This window comes from Panthera pardus, unplaced genomic scaffold (genome assembly GCF_024362965.1).
Source record: "Panthera pardus isolate Hobbes unplaced genomic scaffold, ASM2436296v1 HiC_scaffold_10, whole genome shotgun sequence".
NCBI classification, from domain to species: Eukaryota; Metazoa; Chordata; class Mammalia; order Carnivora; family Felidae; genus Panthera; species Panthera pardus.
The window spans coordinates 95,893,118-95,912,689 of NW_026526655.1; the positions used below are offsets into that span (position 1 = coordinate 95,893,118).

A 19,572-nucleotide genomic window follows, 5' to 3' on the forward strand; every position below is an offset into this window, starting at 1 on the left:
TATTGTCTCTTGCTCATCCACCCCAGGAGTCACCCTTGAAGGGCCCCCTCTGCAGCTGCTTACTTCCGAGCTGCACAGACACACATGAGCAGAGGAAGAAACAGACACCACAAACACAGAGACACACAGGCATGGAACCACCCACAGCCTCATCTGGGGACTCAGGTATGGGGCTCATGGACAGGCTCACACACAGACCCACACAGCAGATTTAGACACCCTGAGGGGAACACACACACAGACTCTCTCTCTCTCTCTCTCTCTCTCTCTCTCTCTCTCTCTCTCTCTCTCTCTCTCACACACACACACACACACACACACACACACACACACACACACACACCAGACATAGCCAATGACATCCTGAGGGGAATACACACACATACACACACACACACTCAGGGCTACATGAATCAGCCCCATAAAGCAAACTCTACACATACTAGACATACACACAGAAAACACACACACATACCCACAGATATGTTCAAGAACACTCAAAGGGGCCTCAAATTCACACATACGACCAGTACACACACAGACATGAAAGAGATACACACAGATACTCCCACAGGGACACACATACCCGAGAGATACAGATAATACAGTCACGGACACAGAGATTTGCACAGTGGATATATGCTCATTCACAGACAGACACAGATACACATGCACACAGATAAACATGAGTAAAACATGAAAACAACCAAAAAGAGGAAACTCATGTCCATAGTCAATATACTCACAGAAACAGAACTCAGGTTCACAGGTGCATACTGTAGATTTACACACACACACACACACACACACACACACACACACCACATTCCACATAACTCTGGCACTCCACTGAAGGCCAGCACGAGCAGATGGAATGCACAGACCCTGGCATGACCTGTTCTATCTAAGTTGTCATGGAAGAAGGCATTTTCCTGGTTCCAACCCTGTGCTGGGCATCTGTCCCATGCCAGTGGCTTATGGAGGGTTTTGCCCAGACCTGGATTCCAGAAAGGGTAGAATGGCCATGAGGACAGGAGTACAGGGTAGGGACAGGGTACACTTAGAGCGGGGGTGTTTCACAGGGCCAGGTCAAGTGCGGGAGACAGGCGAGCCTCCCCAGGATTCCTCCTCCTGTTTCTCTACCACCTGGGGTGCGGCCTCCATATTAGGCTCACATACCATCCTCGGTGCCTCTGGCAGCACTGGCTTCTTCTATCCTCGTCGTCAAGGAGCAAAGAATACCCCCTTGGACTTACACCACTTACTTCAGATTTGCAGCTGTGGCCCCAGGTAAAAATTGACCATGGGGAACAAACTGATTGACTTTTTAGTGGCCCCAGGTGGAATATATATGGTATTTAAGCTACGTTTGTTGGTTTAATGAAGATGGACGTGTCTTTGGAGTTGTCAGCATTACATATAAAACTTTTATTCTACCAAGGTGTGCAGAAAGTCAAATAAGCTTGTGTTATTTCTGTTGCAGTTTGTTAGCAAAAAGATGACTTAAAATGATTCTTAATTTTGTCTGTCTCAGAGTTTTCTTGGATAATTAAGATAGCTTTCAAAGTCTTTAACTTGAAAGTTTCGCTTGAATGATGAATAGAATTGAATTCATTGGCCATCTATGCCTTTTCCAAATAGGACTGAGTGCTGTAGCATTGATTACTGAACATAGATTTGTGCTTTTGGCTTCTTACTGCAGAGAAGCTGAGGGTATTTGGGTCTGTTGGTAAATATGTGTTGTGATTTATTAAAAGATTGTACTATGGAAAAATATGTTTTTTTTAATTATAAGATGTAATTATAAATTTTAGATCTAGAAAACTTCTGGTATAACAGACAGTTCACAATTGATTACTACTTAGTTTTCACTGGAGACGTAGGTTTCTAAGAGTTAAAATTTTTCTGCTAAATGTAATTAGGACTGACGGAAATAAGGAAAGTAACTGCATGTAAAAAAGGAAGAGATGTGTAAGAAAGATGTGAGGAATAAGAATACATTCTGTTGAGGTAGAAGAAAGTAATTTTCTCCTAAAATGAGATTGGTTGTTTGGAAAGAAAGGGCTTGGGAGAAAATCTGAATGCTAAAGAAAGTTGTAGAAGGTTTGTGAAGGAAAGACTTTGGACAGCAATTTTATATGTGGTCAAGACAGAATAAGATTGAAATGAATGGATTTTATTTATTTTGTATTTGAGTGTGTGTGTGTGTGTGTGTGTGTGTGTGTGTGTGTGTGTGTTTACATGTGGGGAGGGGCAGAGAGAGAGAATCTCAAGCAGGCTCCACGCCCAGTGCATAGCCTGACTTAGGGTTTGATTCCATGACCTGAGCCAAAATCAAGAGTGGGACGCTCAACCAAGTGAGCTACCCAGGCACCCCCAAGTGAATGGATTTTAAAAGTTCACTGTTAGAAGATTGAAATTCTGCTCTCTCTCTTCTAAAAAAAGACAAAGTTTTCTTGGATTGCTAGTTTGCACTTGATAAGAAAATGTAAACAAAGTTTTTTTCTCTTTTCTTTTCCTTGCCCAGAAAAATCAGTTTCTGTGTTTTGTCTTTATCAGGTCTTTGGTTTGTTAAGAAAGTTAAAACTTCTCAATGTTAAAGGAGCTAAGTTTTACTAGCAAGTATATTACCCTATCTATTCACCTTTGTAACGTTGGTTAAATAAATAATTAAATTTCAAGTTTTATAATGATCCATAATCCTTTTTAGGCATGAACTTTAAAATTTTACCACGATTTGAATTGTAAATGAAGTCTTTTTGACCAACCAGGCTTGTTTATTTGGTATGTTAAGTTACATGGAAAGTACAAACAAATAATGATAAACCTTAGGTTGTATTGCTTGGGTAAATGCTAGAACTGTTCATATAAGGAGAAAGATAGATATAGATATGGATATAGATAGATATGAAATTCCTGACATTTTAATATCATTTGATATTCTGATTATTGAAGTGTTCTGTGTCACAGAAATAACTGAATTTTCTTATCAATTGGATTATGTGGTCTTTTGTCATTTACAAAATGAGTTTCATCTTAAACCGGATTCATAAAAAGGACTTTTTTTTTTTTTTTAACAAATGCAGGTTTTTGATATCTTTAAAATCATAAAACTGGGGTGTCTAGGTGACTCAGTCAATTAAGCATCTGATTCTTGGTTTGACTCAGGTCGCGATCTGATGCTTCATGAGATTGAACCCTGTGTGGGGCTCTGCACTGACAGTGTGGAGTCTGCTTGGGATTCTTCCTTTCCCTCTCTCTGCCCCTTCCCCACTCGTGCTTTCTCTATCTCTCTCAAACAAATAAACTTAAAAAAAACATAAAGCTGAAATGGGGAAGAATTTCCAGAACTAACGAAAGGCTACATTCAAACTGAACAAGAATTAGTAACATGGAACTAAATGAACTGAAGAAGATGATTATAGTTTTTGTGACTCTTATTTGAAACACTGCTTGTTCTCTGATATTTGCTTTTCCAGATTAAGAAACTTTCTCTTAAGATGACTCTCTCTGACTTACAGAAACATGGTAAAATATTCATTTGTGAACAAATTGAAGCATCTAACTTTCCTCCCTAGCTGAACCCTTTGAAATTCAAAAGCTCTCAGTGAATATCCTTTCTTTCAAGGCAGTTACAGTTGTTTGCATAAGTTCAATAAGAATCTGTTCTCAGGGGTGCCTGGGTGGCTCAGTCAGTTGAGCATCCGACTTCAGCCCAGGTCATGGTCTCACGGTTCGTGGGTTCGAGCCCCGTGTCGGGCTCTGTGCTGACAGCTCAGAGTCTGGAGCCTGCTTCTGATTCTGTGTCTCCTCCTCTCTCTGCTCCTCCCCTGCTCACGCTCTATTTCTCTCTCTCCTTCAAAAATAAATAAAAACATTTTAAAAAATTAAAAAAAAGAATCTGTTCTCCTTGTAACAGGACACCATTGGAAATATTGGTTATTTTACCAAAGCTTTGACTGGAATGTCATATTTCAGAGAGACATACATAGATGTCAGATATGACCATACAGCTTTAAGGAACCAAGGTTGCTTTTATGAAACAAAAAGCCAATGGACCCCCGGGTGGCTCAGTCAGTTAAGCATCCAACTTCAGCTCAGGTCATGATCTCACAGTTTGTGAGTTCGAGCCCCACATCAGACTCTGCACTGTCAGTACAGAGCCTTCAAGGATCTTCCTTCTCCCTCTCTCTCTGACCCTCTCCTACTCATCCCCCACCTTTCTCTCAAAAATAAACATTTTAAAAAATGAAACTTAAGCCAGCAAAGCCCCTTTGAACTGTTGGCCTGATACCTTGCTTACAGATTTCCCAGCAGCCTTACCAGGTGAGTAAAGAATATCACTTCCTGGCTGGTGTAGGAACCTCAGGATATTTGGGGAACCTTAAGAAGAGGAATTCACCCACATCTACAGGTACTGCAGGCATGTCTGATGGCAAGTATTTGGCTTGGACTTTGGCTTAGAGCAGCTACTAAAAGTTCAATCAACATTCTTTATAAAAAGTTCCGGCAAAGCAAATTTGTCTAGCAAAGATCTGTATGACCAGTCACTATTCTTGCTAAGCCTATGTAAATAATTTGGCCAAGTTTGTTAAAACTAAACTTGTTTTTCAAATGAATTAGTTTTGATTTGGCTACCTCTGGAAATAGGGTGATTTTGGAGAGAAAATTATGTTTCAGTAACATATCTTTGCAGGTGTTAAACTCTAGTTCTGATTGTCTTTGAATGTCTGTTGTTTGCCTAAGCTAGACAACTTGAGGTAAACTTCAGAGAAATTGCCATAGTAGCTCATGTATAGAGAATCTTCTTGCTTGTTATTATCTGGGCATAATAATAGGACTCCATGGGCATATGATTATTTGAACAGCTGGAAAATGGGATGGATTCCCGCAGTGGTAAACTCAGCTATCACCTTGACCAATTCTGTGTGGCTGGGATGACAAAACCAGAGTGTGTCCCAGTCCTTGGGGTCAACCATGCTTGTGGATATAATGGATGGCCCCACTTCCTTATACCTGGATTGGATGATACACTTGGGGATGCCCTTATCTCCTGGGGCAAGTTTTCTCCCACTTGCCAGTGATTCCTCATAATTAGGATATTGTTAAATTTAGACATCAAACAAAGAGGACTTCTTGGTGGTTTTATCCCTTAGCCATATTCACCCCAGGGGCCACCTCTTTTGATGTAAAATTGCAAATAGAGGCTTTAGCCAAGCATACAGTAGCCATCTTAAAAGACCCAGCTCAGTTTAAAAACTGGCCCTCCAGAACTGAATGGCCCTTGATATCCTGACTGCAACCCAAGGAGGCACCTATGCTTCATTAAAGCAAAGTGGTAGGTTTGTACTCCACAAAAATAAGACAGGATTACCACCTGACACTTATGCTCAAATAAAGGGTCTAGAAAATTCTTCCCTCTCTTTCAAGGACTGGTTAAGTTCCTGGTTCACAGGAGGACTATGGTCAACTATTATGGGTCTCTTTGTTGGACTTCTCACTCTTATAGCCATACTAATCCTCATATGTTGCCTTTTCCAAAGTTTCTCTGCTTAGTGCCAAGACTCCATCACTACAATAACTTCAGGTTGACAGATGGTCCTTACCACCCACAGAGATACTTCTTTGATGTCCACATTGGACTTGTCTGCCTCCACTTTTCCTAATTCCCCTATACGTTCCTGACTAATCAATGTTGACCCATTAGGTAGGGACATCTCTAGGTCTCTATTCAGCAGGAAGATGCTACAGAAGATGAGGCCTTCCACCTGCCTTCAACAGTCTTAAAGATTTAAGGGTCAGAATTGTCCAGAGGACAGGGGGGCACCTTGGTGGCTCAGTCAGTTAAGGCTCTGATTCTTGATTTCAGCTTGGGCCATGATCTCATGGTGTGAGTTCAACCCTGCATTGGGCTCAGCAATATGAGAGCGGATGCTGCTTGGGATTCTCTCTCTCCCGCTCTCTCTGCCCGTCTCCTGCTCACTCTCTGTGTCTTTCTCTCAAAATAAAGAAACTTAAAAAATTGTTCGGGGTGGGGGAATGAGGAGAACAAAGAGAATAATAATCAAAATTATATTTTCTCACAACTTGCAGCCCACTGATAAATCCCTGAGACATGCAGAGTGTGACCCTGCTCAAGGTGCTCATGTCTGCCTTAATGGTGATGTTTTGCTAGAGACTGAAAGCAATCCTGTCTTCACAACAGCCAGAAGTCCAGGATCCCATGACTCTTCTTTAACATGCACAAATCGCTTTAGAGACTTAGATTATCTTTACCCTCCACACACCCCCAAACTTAAAAGTATACAATCATTCCTCACCTTTCAAGTACAACTCTTTCTGCCAATGGGTCCTGTCCCTGTGGTATAATTAAAACACCTTTTTGCACGATACAATATCTCAATTCATTCATGACCATTGGGCTTGATGATCCTGCATCACATGGAGATGGTGATGCTAATGTGCACAGGTGCTCAAGATGTGGTTTCCTCCTGTCCACAGCACAGTTATAGACACAGGCATGGACACGGAAGGACACCATTTTACTGAAAGAAACCAGCCCAGGGTCACACAGCTGGTAAGCAGCACAGCTGGATCTCAAACTCTAGGCTCCTGGCCCTGTCCCCAGGGGCCACAAAGGGCTCTCCAGATGGGAAGCTGATACTGGCTTTGGGGACACTACTTTACCTCCATGAATGATCTCACCTGTTTGAGGCCCCCAGTCTCTGTTCACTGCTGCTTCTTTCCCTGATCCCTGCTCCAGTTATAATTGGGGTGACCCTGGCCACCTGCTAGGCCCTCCCTGCCTAGCACACCTAGTGCTGCCAACAATATGGGTGTTGTCCCAGGGCTCCCAGGAGATAAGCTGATGAAGTATTTCTCTTAAAATGCTCTCATTCCTGCAGATCCCAGGAGATCCCATGAGAGTCAGCTTGGATTATTCCTCCTCTGGGATTCATAATGTAAAGTCCATCCTAATGGGTAGGAGGGTCATATAGACAAGTGACAGATCGACCACTATTTAGGGTATTAAAAGGTCTAGGTCAATTAGAGATGATTTGGGGACTAGACAATCTTCTCACATCAATATTTCAGGATATTCCAGGTCTGGAGACATATTTGATTATAATTTTATCATGCTCATACCATTCAGTCAAATATAGCTCTTTTTCTTTGGGATTTCTTTATTCATATTTATGAAGGTACTTCTCAATTACTAAACATACGGGAATTTCTAGTTAGGTTTTTAGCAGCTATTTCTAGCACATTAAATTACCAAAAGATATTCTGTGTGTTTCATTCCTCTGGAATATATTGAAATTTCACGGATGGCCAAAATAGTGTGAATTTTTGTATCTGCATCCTATGTGCTTAAAGTTAATGTGTCCTCAACAGTGTTATATGTAGATGTGGACACATAAATGGATATTGCTGTAGGATTCAGATGGTTGCTATCAAGATCTGTATCTTATGTATGTTCTATCTTCTTTGGGTTATTTAGAGAGGGTTGAAAATGCTCACTCTGCTTATGTATTTCATTGGAGTTCTGAAAGGAAGGAGAGAGCTCCAAGAAGAGGGGAAAGGGACCTGGGTTGGGAGGGACCAGAAACCAGAAGGTCTGCCAGTGTTCCAGAGAGCAACAGTCATTGGGATGGCACATGGTGATGTGGCAGGTGAGAAGTGGCTTTTTAAAAAATTAAGTCACGCTGGGTGTCTGTGTTGATCTACCAGGGTTGAAGGCAGCTGATTGGTCGAGAGAGAGAGAGAGAGAGAGAGAGAGAGAGAGAGAGAATAAATGTTACAGGCTGTTAAAGCAATGCTCAGAGAGTTGAAGGCTTGAAGATAGATGGATCCTCCTCTGCTCCAGCTGCTACTTGTGTCCTGCTCACCTAGTGATTTGTTGACCTGCTGACCAACTAACCTGTCTGAACCCCCCTTCCTCCACTCAAGAACTTGATCTGATCTTGGTACTGTCCCTCACCCTCTTCTTCTCCTGACACCCACCCTCCCCAATCCCACCCTTACTGAAACACCACCTCCAGCCCCAATTATCACCCCACTCCATTCCCACCCCCACCTCCTCCCTGGTGCCCCGGTGCCCCCTGATAACAACCAGGACACGAAGGTGCAGAGGGTGTTTTTCTGTCTACTCATGCTATGGTGTCCCAGTTACTCAAACCCAAATGTGAGTAAACATGGGACATAGGTGGATTCTTCCTTCCTATTGGGTTCATTCATACTGTGGTTAAACAACAGCTTTTTCATGGGGTTCTTGATGGGAACTTCAGAAGAACTTCAGTTCTTCCTGAAGACTGAAGACCACAGGCCAGGTTTCTCCACAGCTGTCCACATCCAGTTCTGGGTTCAGTTTGTGCTGCTTGGTCCAAAAAGATCAGCATTGACAGGATGGAAACCTAAAAACAGTATATTTATAGTGTCAACAAGGAAGGATTTATGAAGATACTAAAAGCCACTGAGATCTTAGTCTTCAATAGTGGCTTATATGATATGTGAATTATATCTCATTAAAATTGTTTTCAAAAATGTAAGAAACTCTTATTTAATAGCATCTATGGATATTAGATTGACTCCTGGAAGCCCTGTCAAGATCCTGATTCAAGCCTTGTAAGTTTAGGGTCCATCTTAGATGTGATTTGTTTTCCTATCAGCACACTGTTCATATTTGTGAAGTTTGCTAGCCCTGGGAACAGTGGTATCTGAAGCATTGGTGTTCACACTAGAGGGTTAAAAAGTGAAATGTCCTTTGTGCTCTTTGCTTCCTTGTTTTTTGACTTTTAAGAACTTCTGATCAGCCCATTCTTTGTGGTTTTGGAGGCTGCCCCTAGGGACTCTGTCCCATAACATTGATGGGAGTTCTGAGCAGCCCAGCAGAAACTAGCTGCATCCTGCTGGGACATGTACAATAGGAAAATCACTAGGAGCCACATGAGCAGGAAGTGAAGGAGTTTGTCCTTTCTTTAACCATGTATGTGCAGAGTGTTGATTTACCCAAAGCAAAAAGTTCCCAAATGTCTTTAGGATTATTCGAATATAAAGATATACCTAGATCCCGATGTGAATGTTTCACTTACTCATGAAAAGGCAAACCTATAGGGTACCTGGGTGGCTCAATCAGTTAAGTGTGTGACTCTTGATTTTGGCTCATGTCATGATCTCACGATTTGTGAGATTGAGCCCCATGTTGGGCTTTTCACTGACAGAGCCTGCTTGGGACTCTTTATGTCCCTTTCTCTCTGCTCCTCCCCCACTTGCATGTTCCCTCTTTCTCAAAAAATACATAAACATTTTTAAACATCAAAATCTGTACCCCCAGGGGAGAGAGACAGGGAATACCCATAGAAATAAGTAGATTTCTTTAGATTGGCAGGCACCAGATTCATAGAGCTGGATCTGGAAAGCCCCAGTAGTCTGGAACAACCCTTGTATTGAGGCAGAATCATCCCCCATGAATAACTCTAGTCAAAATAGAATCTATTCTGTTTCTTTTGAGACTACAAAGGAGGAAATTTCTTGGTCGTCTATATTAGAATTTTCCTCCTCTACCTGGGTTGCATCTCATAGATCAGTTCAGCTCTCTCTCCTACCTCATCTCTGAGTTTTGCATAAACTAACTTTTGTTGTATTTCCCACCTGCCCCTGTTAATGGTCATTGTCTGTGAGAACGTAGTGAAGAGACTGTACAGCAACATGCAGAAGAATGAAACTGGACCACTTTCTTACACCATACACAAAAATAACCTCAAAATGAATGAAATACCTAAATGTGAGACAGGAAACCATCAAAACCGTAGAGGAGAAAACAGGCAACAACCTCTTTGACCTCAGCCACAGCAACTTCTTGCTCCACACATCTCTGAAGGCAAGGGAAATAGGAGCAAAAATGAACAATTGGGAACTCATGAAGATAAAAAGCTTCTGCACTGCAAAGGAAACAATCAACAAAACTAAAAGGCAACTGACACAATGGGAGAAGATATTTGCAAATGACAGATAAAGGGTTAGTATCCAAAATCTATAAAAGACTTACCAAACTCAACACCCAAAAAGAAATAATCTATTGAAGAAATGGGCAGAAGACATGAATAGACACTTTTCCAAAGAAGACATCTGGATGGCTGACAGACACTGCTCAACATCACTCATCATCAGGGAAATACAAATCAAAACCACACTGAGATACCACCCACCAGTCAGTGGCTAAAACTAACAACTCAGGAAACAGATGTTGGCGAGAATGTGGAGAAACAGGAACCCTCTTGCATTGTCAGTGGGAATGCAAACTGATGAAGCCACTCTGGAAGACAGTGTGGAGGTTCCTCAAAAAATTAAAAATAGAACCACCCTATGACCCAGCAATAGCGCTACTAGGAATTTATCCAAATGATACAGGAGAGCTGATTCATAGGGGCACATATACCCTTTATACCATTTATAGCAATGCTTTCAACAATAGCCAAATTATGGAAAGAGCCCAAATGTCCATCAACTGATGAATGCATAAAGATGTGGATTATACATACAAGAGAAAACTACTTGGCAATGAGAAAGAATGAAATCCTGCCATTTGCAACAACATGGATGGAATTGGAGGGTACAGTCAGAGACAGATTATCATGTTTTCAATCACATGTGGAACTTGAGAAACTTAATGGAAGACCATGGGGTAAGAGAAGAGGAAAAAATAGTTTCAGAGAGGGAGGCAAACCATAAGAGATTCTTGAATATGAAAAACAAACTGAGGGTTGATGGGGGGGGGGGGGATGGGAGAGGGAGGAAATGGATGATGGGCATTGAAGAGGGCACTTGTTGGGATGAGCACTGGGTATTGTATATATGCTATGAATCACGGAATCTACCCCCAAAACCAAGAGCACACTGTATATACTGTATGTTAGCTAACTTGACAATAATTTTTTTTTTAAAAAAAGGAGTCAATTACTAATATTAGCAGCTAGACAGCTGCCAGGTGTTTCAAGAGTACCCAAGACTGAGGATGGTTTACATTCATATCAATATGGCCCATTTTTGGTGCATTTGGTCCCCATGATAATTGTGCTGACAGCCCCTGCTCTCTTTCAGACAGTGGCCACTCAAAGACGGTGTACATTTCCAACCAGCACACATTTTAGTGACCTCAGTTCTGAGAGCTGAAGAAACAAATGGTACACATTGTGGAGGCTACTTTCTAGAAAGGTTCAGTTGCACAAAATTACAGCTTCGTATGTGAATTCGTGTGAATTGTATTGTGTGTGTGTTTGCTCCTAAAATACTGGTAAGTCTAGTTTTTGTAAAATGATATGTGTTCTTTTGTTTTGATGACCATATCCAGGACTTTTGTATTCTTTTAGAAATTAATTTTCATAGTTGTTATTGATTGATTTAGGTACAATACTGTGAAATAGGAATGTGAATTCCTTTCATTGGCTATTTGATGGGTGTATTCAGAGGAACTTAAAATCTCATAGATATCATCAGAATATACAAGATCATCTGATTATGCAAATCTTTATTTACTTCAGAAATCTGACATTTTGGGCTATGATTTGGTATCAAACATTAAAAGAAAATGTCAATGTGTTTAGGAAGTGAAAAAGAAGTATAATTTGCTTGGAATAATAATCTCATATTTATAGTAGCAACTACCCATCTCACTCAGTTATATCCCTATCTGTAAACATCTATCTATCTAACATTCTCATTTGTATCTCTAGTACATTTTTTATTGTTACTTTCTCCCATTCTTCCAAAAATTTGGGGCATATTTTTGGAGATATTTCAAAGGAGTTTATTTAGGTACTTTAAGAATGTACAATAGAAGTCATTGACTTATCTACCATATGTTTGCATTACATATTTTTCTATTTTAAGTTTGTTTATAAATTCTTAAGTTAACTATTTAGAAAGTATTTGGAATGTGTTTGTCAGCAAAATAAAATCCCTAAGTGTTGCCTGTTATAGTTTTCCTATAGCTTCAGTGTGGTGTAATTTATGTATAGTAACACCTTTTTAAAGGAAATGATTTGTTGATATTTGACATATGTAAGGAGTAATGAAGCTATCACCACAGTAAGAGAGTAAACACACTCCATCACTCCCAAAAGTTTGCTCCTGCTGCTTTCTAAGCCGTCTGTCCTCCTCCTTTGAGGAGGCATTTGAAAGTCTCCTGGAGATTGGTTGAGAGTTTGTAAAGATGATTCTTTGTGACAGATATATTGTAAATGTCTTTGATGGATTCCTTGTTGTCTCCAATATTATTTCAGCTTCTCCATATTTTAGCATACCATTTCTCTCTCGGCTCTGATGTGTTTGGAATTCTGTGGAATCATAACATTATTACTGCCTCCCTGGGAATTTGTGCATTTCTAATTTACCTCTTCAGAACTGTACTTGCTGTGAGTATACTAAAGTACCTTATATTTTTTAAATCATAAATAAGCAGAAAAATTTTATACTCACTGTGCCTTTATATGCACTCAGTATTACAAATTTCCCTCTAATCTGTTCAATTGTCACTATCATTTAGATTGAACTATTTAAAAATTTCTGTAGAAATGTCTTCTTTTACACATATATATTTTTTTAAGTTCAAGTATAATATACATACAATGTAATATTAGATTCAGGTGTACATTATGATTCTTCAATTCTTTACATTTCTCAGTGCTCATTACCATAAATGTACTCTTGATCCCCTTGACTCTTTTGCCCATCCCCCCACAAACCTCCCCTCTAACAGACCATGTGTTCTTTTAGAAGCTTATTTAATCTACAATGTTTTTGTCCTTTTCCAGATATCTTTCTGTTCGTGAGGTCTAATTTCACTCATTTGTGGTCTGAGAACATACTTCCTATGATTTCTGTTATTGTGGCTGTTCAGATGTATCTTATGGCCGCAAATATGGCCTATCTCAGTGAATGTTCTGTGAGCTTGACAGGAATATATAATTTTCTGTTGGATGAAGTGTTCTACAGATGGTAATGGATCCAGTTGATTGGTGATACTGTTCAGGTCATCTGTGATCTTACTGAATATCTGTATGCTGGATCTGTCAGTGACTGATAGAGGGTATTGAATTCTCCAGCTGTAGTAGTGGATTCAGCTCTTTCTACCAGCAGTTCTGTCAATGTTGGCCTTATGTATCTTGACACATCTCTTGTTAATGCATGCACATTAGAAACTGTTGTGCCTTTTTGGAGAACTGACTTCTTTACCATTGAAGTAATGCCAGTCATTATCCCTGACAATTTTCCTTACTCTGTAGTGTGTTTGAAGGATAATTTCACTGGTTAGATAGTTTGATGTTTCTTTTAACACTTGAAATATTCCATTCTTCTTGATTGCATGGTTTATGAAAAGAAATCTCAGGTATTTCTTATCCTTGTTCCTCTTGGGTAAGGTGTTCTTACCCCTCTCTCCTCACACCCCCAACCCCTGCTCCAGATTTCCAAGGCTGTTTTAATTATCCATAGTTGAATATATTAAGCATAGTTGGTGGGTTTTTTGTTCTTGTTATTAGTCATTTGTATGTTTTTCTTGGGTATTTGTCCTGCTTTTGATTTTTTGAGCATCCTGGATCTGTGATTTGGTGACTATTTATTTGGGAAAATCCTCAGTCATTATTGCTTCAAATAACTCTCTTCTCCATTGTCCTGGTATTCCTAACATGTGTATTACACATTTTGCAATTGTCCCACTGGTCTTGGGTTTTCTGTGCCATATTTTTAATTTTTTTTCTTTGTGTTTCCTTTTTGGAAGGTGCTACTGGCATTTCTTTAGGCTCAATGATTCTTTCCTCAGCTATGTTGAGTCTGTTAACCCATCAAAGGCATTTTTTATTTCTGTTATGGTGCTCTTGATATCTCGAATCACTTTAAAATCTTAGGGGTTCATGGTTACTAAGATTATTATGGTAATTAGGAATATAAGGAGATATTTAAAAAATCGGTTAATGTATGGATCTGCGTGTATGTATCATATTGAAAATTCTACAATTGATCATGTAACGAAGAGTGCTACAGGTACAAAAATAATTGAGAAAGAGTCTAGTTTAAAGCTTAGTGATAGTTTAAGAGTTTGGATCGATAGTCAATGTCAGTTTGAGATGATTGTTTCTTGTCTGGAGGAAATAAATATTATGGTTGGGACCATGCTAATAGCAAAGGCATAGGAAATTGTGGTTTTTACATAGTGTGGATATAGATTATTTTTGTATAGCTGAGTATTAGATATGATAATGGGTAGTAGTATGATGAATATTGCAGTTAGTATAGATGAGGCAAATAAGTTTATTACTTTTATTTGGAGTTGCACCAATTTTTTGGTTCCTAAGACCAATGGTTATTTCTATCCTATAAAAGTTGAAAAAGCCACGTTTTTATATGCAGAGGCATGAATTAGCAGTTCTTGTATACTTTTTCAGTAAATAGGAAGGTTTACACTTCTATTATTAGATTCACAATCTAATGTTTTTGTTAAACTATATATACAGTAAATAGGACCCAGTACGATTTTAGGATTAAGCGATAGGAGAAAGAGTGGGAGTAGGTGGAAAGTTATTAGAGCATTTTCTCGTGTAAATGATGGGTTGTTTTTAATATGGTGTGTATACTTACCTCGTTGGGTTGTAATAAGTATGTAAGGAGAGTATAGGGCTGTGATGATAATATTTGTACCTATGAGAATAATGGTAATGTTAGATCATGAGAAGGAGGCTATTACTACAAATAGCTCTCCGATTAAGTTAATTGTAGGGGGCAGGGCTAGGTTTGCAAGACTAGCTAGTAGTCATCAGACAGCTATTAGGGGAAGAATAGTTTGTAAGCCTCATGCTAGGATTATTGTTCGGCTATATACTCGTTCATAGTTTGAGTTTGCGAGGCAGAATAGTATTGATGAAGTTAGTCTGTGGGCGATTATGAGAGCTGTTGCTCCTATATAGCTTCATGGTGTTTGGATTAGTACTGCTACAATTACTAGAGCTATGTGACTTACAGATGAGTATGCAATTAGAGATTTTAGGTCTGTTTGGCATAGGCAGATAGAGCTTGTTATAACTATTCCTCATAGGGATAGTATTATGAAGGGGTATGCTATTTGGTTTGTTACAGGGTTAAGTAAGACTGTAATATGTATCATTCCATATCTGCCTAGTTTCAATAATATGGCGGCAAGAACTATTGATCCGGCAATAGGAGCTTCAACGTGTGCTTTTGGTAGTCAGAGATGGAGTCCGTACAGAGGTATTTTTACTATAAATGCTATTATGCATGCTAATCAGAGAAAAATATTGGATCAAGTGGTTGAAATTGGCTTGGCTCAGTATTGAATAATTAGGAAAATTAATGATCCTGTTGTATTTTGGATATATAATAGTGCGACCAGTAGAGGTAGTGAGCCTATTAGGGTGTAGAATAAGAAATATAGGCCGGCATTTAATCGTTCTGTTTGGTTACTCCATCGGGTAATGATGATTAGCGTAGGGATTAATGTGGCTTCAAATAGAATGTAGAATATAATTAATTCTGTGGCAGTAAATGTTATAATTAAGAGAAGCTGCAGGAGAATGAGTATTGTAATATATAGTTTTTTTCGGGTTAGGGTTTTTTTTGATAGGTGTGATTGGCTGGCTATAAGTATTAATTGTAGGAGTCATGTTGTTAGTACCAATAGGGGTGCAGAGAGTGAGTCTGAGAAAAATAATAGTGAGAAGTTAAGACTGTTCTTGCCTAGTTGGTTGAGGTAAGTAAGGCTAATGAGGCTAACTAACAGGCTGTAGGCTGTTGAGTTGATTCAGATTATGTTGGGTTTTGATAGTCATGTTAGTGGTATGAGTATTGCGGTAGGGATAATAATTTTTAGCATTGTAGGAGGTTTGAGTTTTGTACGTAGTCAGTACCGTATGTGTTTGATACTATTACTAGTAAGGATAGGCCCAATGCTGCTTCGCAGGCTGCGAATACTAGTAAGATAATAGGGGTTATGCTAGCTAGTGTGAAATGGCTATTTAGGATTGCTATGGTTATTATAATGAATAGAGATAGCATTATACCTTCTAGGCATAAGAGGGAGGATATTAGATGGGACTGATATATTAGTCGTATAAATAACATAATGAAAGCTAGAAAGATATTAATATAGACTATAGACATTTGATAATTATAAGGCAAACTACAATCTAATGAGTCAAAATCATTTGTTTTAATTTAAACTTATTCACGCTAGTCCTTTTTGGGTTCATTCATAGGCTAGGCTTGCGGCTAATAGTGAGATTAGTAGAAGAGCCATGGTGAGCATAGTTGATAGGTTATTTGTTTGTGAGGCTCAAGGGAGGGGTAGTAACAATGCAATTTCTAGGTCGAACAACAGAAATGTGATGGCTACTAAGAAAAATTTCATGGAGGAGGGTAAACGAGCAGACCCTATAGGGTCAGATCCACACTCATATGGGCTTGCTTTTTCTGCTTAGATATTTAGTTGAGGTCATCAGAATGCGATCAATACAAGTAGTGTGGATAGGAGTGTGTTGGTGAGTAGAGTAAGTATTACGTTTATTATTCCTTTTCGGACTATACCAAAACTGGTTGATTGGAAGTCAACTGTACTTGTTAATACTAAAGGAATAGGATCCTCATCAATAAACAGAAATGTATAGGAATAGTCAGACCATGTCTACGAAATGTCAGTATCAAGCAGTGGCTTCAAATCTGAAGTGATGATTTGATGTGAAATGATATTTCAGTTGATGCAAGAAGCATACAATTAGGAAAGTAGAGCCAATGATTACATGTAGTCCGTAGAATCCTGTGGCTATAAAGAAAGTGGATCCATAAACTCCATCTGAGATTGTGAATGATGTTTCATAGTATTCTGAGGCTTGAAGGAGTGTGAAGCACACTCCCAGGGAAATTGTAATAAATAGGGCCTGGAGTATGTGTTTTCGATTACCTTCTATTAGGCTATGGTTAGCTCAAGTAATTGATACTCTGGAGGCTAGAAGTACTGAGGTATTAAGTAATGGGACCTCTAGGGGGTTAAGAGGGGTAATACCTGTAGGTGGTCAGCAGCCTCCTAATTCGGGAGTTGGGGCTAGGCTTGAGTGGTAGAAAGCTCAGAAGAAGCCTGCAAAAAAGAACACTTCTGAGACAATGAAGAGAATTATTCTGTATCGCAGACCTTTTTGAACAATAGGTGTGTGGTGACCTTGGAATGTATTCTCGGATAATGTCTCGCCATCATTGGTATATGGTTAATATGTTGGTAGTTATTCCTAAAGTTAGTAGTAATGTTGAGTTATAGTGAAATCATATGGCTAGACCTTTAAGTTATTAGGAGGGCTGAAAGGGCTCCTGTAAGTGGTCATGGGCTAGGGTTGACTATGTGATATGCACGTGTTTGGTGGGTTATTAGGTATTTTCATGTAGGTATAGGCTTACTAGTAGGGTAAAAACATAAGCTTGAATTAGGGCTAGGGCAAATTCAAGGATTGTTAGTAAAATAAGAATAATAAAGGTAACTAGAGCAACAGAGGTGCTAATGTTTGTTAGCTTACATTCACCATCTCTTTTTGCATGTTGTTCACTTTTTTCATTGTCTGCATTATCATAGGAACGGAAGTGGTTTTAAGTTCCCAGACTGATAATCCCTACATCTCTGCCATAGGAAGTGTGATTCTAATGCTTCCTGTCTGTGTTCAAACTGTGTGGTTTTTACTTTACTATGCCTTGTAAGTTGTGTTGAAAGGTAAATGTTATGTGCTGGTAAAGAAACTGAGGTAAATAGGACATGAGTGTGAGGTTTTTATATTTATCTGGCTAGGAGTTAGGCTGAATTTACTACCAGGTGAGACAGGAAGGAGAGAGCCCTGGAGTTGAGTATTTTCCCTCACCTGTATTGCTTACTCTTTGGGAAATCCCCAGTTAGGCTCTTAGTTCCTTTTGAGGGCAGATCTTTTCTGGAAGAACAGAATACTTTGGAATTTATTTCTAAATGAGTATTTCCCCCTCTCCCTGCCACTGTAGAAAACTTGCCTTCACAAAGAAACACACATATTAAGTATTTGATGTGTTCATATTCCTTTTCATTTCCCCTGCCCATGGGGCTGGGTGACACAGGGAAGCTCTGAGTTTCCTAAGTGGCTTTTTGATAGCATGATATTCCAACATCCTGGCAGGAGTTTAGGGCTGGCCTCAGCCTTTCATCATCCTTTAAAACTTTAGAATGGGGAAATATGTTAATGGTGTCAAAACTGGGTCATGCCTAGATTTGATTGAGCTAGAATTTGTCAGGGGTGACTGACGTCTGAGAGCACTTTTTGCTATTTTTTTAAACATCAGCTATCAGGAAGAGAGAGATCGTGGAAGATGGTGGTGTAGGAGGACACTGGGCTCACTGTGTCCTGCTGATTGCTTAGATTCCACCCACATCTGCCTAAATAACCCAGAAAAATGCCAGGAGACTAGCAGAACAGATTCTCCAGACCCAAGTGTAGACAAGAGGCCCACAGAAGAGGGTAGGAAGGGCAGAGAGGTCGTGCGTGCTACACAGACTGGCGGGAGGGAGCCGGGGCGGTGGAGGGGCAGGCTGCCTGGCAAGGCAGAGCCCCCGAGTCTGGCTTGCAAAAGTGGAGGGGCCAGACTGCATGAGTTCTGACAGCCAGCGGGACTTAACATCTGGAATGTTGTAAGTCAGCAGCTCTGCTCGAAGAGCAGAAGGGCTAACGGACAATGGAAGGGAGAGTTGTTGAGCCCCAGAGGCCAGAGCTCAGCTTGGTGGGGAACAAAGGCGCTAGCCAGCGCCATCTCCCTCGCCCATCCCCTAGCCAAAATCCCAAAGGGAACCAGTTCCCATCATGGAACTTACTTGCACTGCGCAAACACCCAACACTGTGCTTCTTGTGGATCCATCCCTCCGATGGGTCTCCCTCCCTCCTGGTGCCACAGGGCCCCTCCAGAAGCAGACCACCAAAGGCAAAGCGAGCTGAGTCTGCCCCTCCCGGCCCTGTGCACCTTGTGGATCCACCCCGGCTAAAATGCCAGATCCCATCGAAGCAGCACCACAAGCCTGGCAGTGTGCAAGTAGCCCAGACAGGGGCCACACCACTCCACAGTGAGTCCTGCCCCTGGGAGAGGGGAAGATAAGGTACACACCAGTCTGACTGTGGCCCCAGTGGTGAGCTGGGGGCAGACATCAGGTCTGACTGCGGTTCCGCCCATCAACACAAGCTACTCCGGACAACACAGGGGAAGTGCCCTGCAGTTTGGAGCCATCGCAGGGACTATTCAAAATGACGAAACAGAAGAATTCTCAAAAGAAACTCCAGGAAGTAGCAACAGCTAATGAATTTATCAAAAACGATTTAAGCAATATAACAGAACAAGAATTTAGAATAATAGTCATAAAATTAATCGCTGGGCTTGGAAAAAGCATAGGGGACAGCAGAGAAAGACCCTGAATAGCCAAAGTAATGTTGAAAAAGAAAAACAAAGCTGGAGACATCACAATTCTGGACTTCATGGTATATTACAAAGCTGCAATCATCAAGACAGTGTGGT

The 19,572-nt window shown here is 40.3% G+C and overlaps 1 long non-coding RNA gene across 1 annotated transcript in view; it reads right to left on the reverse strand.

The window, feature by feature from the left end:
- Positions 1-7,160: 7,160 nt before the first annotated feature.
- Positions 7,161-19,572, reverse strand: part of LOC128778879 (uncharacterized) — a 57,033-nt gene continuing 44,621 nt past the window's right edge. The window contains exon 5 of the long non-coding RNA XR_008424735.1: positions 7,161-8,414. This is a non-coding gene — a long non-coding RNA (uncharacterized LOC128778879). The remainder of the gene's footprint in view (positions 8,415-19,572) is intronic.